This window comes from Corvus brachyrhynchos, unplaced genomic scaffold (assembly GCF_000691975.1).
Source record: "Corvus brachyrhynchos isolate BGI_N302 unplaced genomic scaffold, ASM69197v1 scaffold555, whole genome shotgun sequence".
In the NCBI taxonomy this organism is placed as follows: Eukaryota; Metazoa; Chordata; class Aves; order Passeriformes; family Corvidae; genus Corvus; species Corvus brachyrhynchos.
Genome location: NW_008238357.1, coordinates 784377 through 788929, shown reverse-complemented (window position 1 = coordinate 788929; position 4553 = coordinate 784377).

The following is a 4553-nucleotide window of genomic DNA, read 5'->3' as shown; positions in this document are numbered from 1 at the left end:
TCACCAAATATTACCGCAGGCCTGGGCCCTAGGGTATATCACCATGTCCCGCAACCATAGGGAGGAGGAGGAGGAGAAGATCCAGCAGGTAGGAATTGTGCAGCAAGATTGATCTATTTAATTATTTTACAAACTCTTTTATAGACTTTTTTCATCATAGTCTAATTGGACAAAGGATCAGCCACCCCTTGGGGTGATTGGCCAAAATCCTAAAACATCCATGATCAAAATATTTTCTACTCTACCATAAACAAGACTTTCCAAGGTTGCAGGTGGCTTGGTTGTTTACATTCCCTGCTACCTCTTCTGTGAGAGAGAAAAATCTCTCACGGACTTAGAAAAATAACAAGAAGTCCTCACTAACAGCATTTTTGTACCTACAGTCTTGGAGTCAGACAACTCTCTGAAAGGAGGAAAGGGTTGCAATTTCTAGCAGAGGAGGAGCCCAGGGTTGTTGTGACCTTCCCAGAGAATGGTCTTCTTTTCGTGGAGTCTCCTCCGAGCTTTGCCAACATCAACCAAGCAAAGCCACGGAACGGAAACACAGAGAAAGAAGAAATTCCTCAGCTGGCCTTGACCTCAGAAAGAAAGACAGTGATACAGAAATAAAGTTCTCTGGGATGCTGGAGCTTTCTGGGAAGAAAGCAGAGCTTGAAGTCGAGGGTGTCGGCTCTGTGCTGGTCCTTTCTCCACAAGGAAATCCTGATTCACATCAAAGACATCAGAGCTTACGTTGCCAGAAATATTTCTTGGAGTGAGGACTTAAATGAAGACTGAGCTGCACTGGCAAGGATTGCTGGGTTCCAGAAAGACCTCAAGGACCACAGAAGGCCTCGAGAACAGTTTCCCTTTTCCTCCTTCACCCCTCTCCTTTCAAGCCTTGGAGGAAGCCCCACGAGCACTGACTCACCAGTTCCCATCGCTGGTGGGCACCTGTAGCTCCAGCTGTTAATTGGGCCAGAACTTCCAACCAGGATTTCTGGTCTTTCTGTGGAACACACAAAAGGAACACAACTGACAGGGGCCTCTGGAAAGGCAGAACTTCCATCTTGAGAGGATCCCCCCCTGCCACAAGCCCAAGTCTCCACCCCTCCGTTCATTGCAGCCCAAGAAAGGCCAACGCCAGAGAGCACAGATCCCGCAGGATCCGTCCTTCCCAGGGCACTGTGTCAGCAGTGCCTGTGTGCAGCAGAAGCAGGGCCAGGAGCCCAGAGCCCCAGGGGAAGCTGAGCTCAGGGGAGGCTCCCGAAAAGTGCAACTCCCAAGAGCCAGCCGAGACACAGCTTGTCCCGTGCGGCACCTGCCCCGCTCCCCCTGCCCTGACAACATCCCACAGGGATCCCTTTCCCTCCTGAGCAGCTGCAGTCCTGCAAAGCATCTTTCCAGGCCCCCCGGGCATGGGGGAGCAGATGAACAGGTTCCCAGCTGGCTGCAGCCACGGCCTGGTTGCCCTTCCTTGCACTCAAGCCCGCCCCCCCTTGGCAGACGCTCTGCTTTGCGCTTCTGCCCCAGCCTTGGCTTGCCACAGTCACAGCCTCTGCTCCCAAGAGAGACTTCAGGACCTCCAGGACAAGAGCTCCCTTCTGCCCAAGCATTTCAGTTCCCCCATTGCTTAAGCCTCCAGAGGGACACGAAAGCCATGCTCAACATCATCATCACCATCATCATCACCATCATCTCTCAAGGCTCTGGATGCTTTCTGCCCTCTCTGTCCCTGCATTTCCCGGCACTCCTTCCCATGGGAAGCAGCGTTGGCAGCGTTCTCCCCGAGCCTGCTCTTTGGCATCTCAGGGCCAGAATGGGTTCCACAGGCATCGCACCAGGCCCTGAGAGGGAATCCCAAAAGCTGCTTGTTCCCCAGATCCCCCCACAAACCATCTCCAAAGCAGTCTGTTGCTTGGGCATCAAAGAGCAGAGCTTGAAACTCTTGATAGCCCATGCAGGAAATGGTTAGATCCTTCCCCGAGCTGTTCCCTTTCTAAAGGACAGAATTCAAGGGAGGAGAAAGAAGGGGGATCATTCCCACGCTGTGCGCATGAAAGCGCCTCTGGCGAACAGCGACCCCTTGGCAACTGCAGCTGCAGGCCCCAAGCCATCGAGAGCAGGCCAGAAGCCCCTTACCTCCAACACCTGGAAGATCTCCTCCCTGCGGCTGGCTGAGGAGACAGCAGAGGTGAGCAGCTCAGCAACCTCTGCCAGTCTGTGGGCCTTGCAGGGAGGAAGGTTGTTCCCAGGGCCAGTTGCAGCCATGTCTTCCTGCTGTTCCTCTGGTGGCTGCAGAGAGTTCAGTGCAGCCTGCCAAAAGGGAGCAAGAGGGAAGCGACAGGGAAGCACGAGGGAAGGCCACGCTGCGCTTGCCTCCTGTCGTCTCTGCGCCTGGAGCTGCCTCAGCTTCCCCTGGCTCTGGCCTTTGTGATGTCACCTGCAGCACGAGGCTTCCATTGCTCTGCTCCTTGACGACCTGGCCTCAGGCTGCCAACGGTCCTACACTCTGCCGTGTCCCCCATTACCAACTGGTGGGACTTGAGGAGACAACTTGTACAACTGAGGGGACACATGCCAGCAGCTCCCCAGTAGCCACCAGGAGAGGACCACCTGAAGGCTGCACAGGGACTTTTCCCAGGGCCTTCAGGGATGGGACAGAACAGGGGGAATTGCCTGAAGCTGAGGGAGGGCAGGTTTCAATGAGGTCTTGGGAAGAAATTCTTGCCTTGAAGTGTGGCTGGGCACTGGGCCAGGTTGCCCAGAGAGGTGGTGGACTCACCAGGCCTGGAGGTGTGCAGTGGGCTGACCCTGGTCACACACCAGGTACCCACCAGAGCCGCTCTGTCCCTGCCCTCTGCACCTGGACAGGGCAGAGGAAATAGAACCAAGGGTCCCTGGGTTGAGATAAGGCCAGGGAGAGATCCCTCCCCCATCACCGTCATGGGCAAAACTGCCTCAAATTGAGAATATCGACTGAATTGATTACTCCCACCATCAGGGCAGCATCATGAGGAGCCAAACAAATCTCACAGTCATTTTTGTCCCTTCCCAAACTCTCCTCCCCCGCAGAAGCGCTGGGAGACGGGAATGAGGGTTCTGGTCAGTTCATCCCACATTGTCGCTGCTGCTGCTGCTCAGGGAGAGGAGTCGGAGTCCTTGCCCTGCTCCAGCGTGGGGTCCCTGCCACGGGAGACAGTTCTCCAGGAACTTCTCCAACGGAGTCCATCCCACGGGAAACAGCTCTCCACAACCTGCTGCCTTCAGGCCCCTCCTGCTCCAGCCTGGGTCCCCCACGGGCTCCCAAGGCCTTGCAGCAAACCTGCTCCAGCGTGCAGGGCCTCCGGGGGCCCCTGCCAGGACCCTGCTCCAGCAGGGGCTTCCCAGGGGCTCACAGCCTCTCTCGGGCATCCCCCTGCTCCAGCGTGCGGGAGTCCTGCAGGGGCTGCAAGGGGATCTCTGCCCCCCGTGCCCTCCATGGGCTGCAGGGGCACAGCTGCCTCTGCATGGGCTGCACCACGGGCAGCGGGGCAAGCTGCACCTGGCACAGCTTGTCCCAAACTTCTGCACAGCCCCTTTCTCTGGGAAACTCTGTGCTAAATCCCAGCAGTCAGGGATTCACAAGGCGGGGCTTGGGGTGACCTTAGCCCTAACTAAGCCCCCTGCCCACAGGCTGGTACTGCCCGTGCACCAGCACCCCCGAGTCCTTCCCCTCAGGGAACGCCACTGGCTTTAGATGAGGTCTGACCAGTATTTTTGATGCCTTGATTGGTTTTGGCCACTGCTTTGGGCACCTCTGGCCCCAGCTCACTGTCCCAGGACACTCTTTGGCTGGACCTTCTGGTGTGAGCATTCCCGCGTGCCCCCCGTGGCAGAGCCCGGCGCATTTCAGCCACACCGTGTGTGCAGATCTCCCTGAGTGCTTTGGGAAATGGGCCTGGAGGGGGTGGAACTGCCAGGTGGAATTGGGCCTGCCTGGGGAAGCTGGAGCCGTGCAGAGCAGAGGGTGCCAGCCCTTCCCACTGCCACATCCCGCCATGGCACAACACGAGCTGGTGCTGGGAGCCACGGCACTGCCCGGCCGGGACGCAGGGAATTGCACAATCACAGAGCCCTTGTGGCTGGAAAAGCTCTCTGAGAGTGTCGAGTCCAACCATTCCTCCAGCGCTGCCACGTTCAGCACTAACCCATGTCCCTGAGTGCCAGGGCCTCACCACCCCTATTGTACAACAATTCTTGCTTATGTCTCATAAGCTCCATTTTGTCTGTGGAAAAGCTGCAGTAAGGTCTCCCTGGAGCCTCCTCTTCTCCAGGTGAACACTCCCAGTTCTCCCAGCCTGGCTCCAGGGCAGAGGGGCTCCAGAGGCCTCGGTGCAGCTCTGTGGCCTCCCCGGGACTCGCTGCAGCAGCCCCAGGTCCTTCCCGTGCTGGAACCCAGGGCTGGAGGCAGCTCTGCAGGTGGGGGCTCAGCTGAGCGGGGCACAGGGGCAGAATCCCCCCCTGCCCTGCTGCCCACGCTGGGGGCTCAGCCCAGCACACGGGGGGGTTCTGGGCTGCCAGAGCACGTGGCC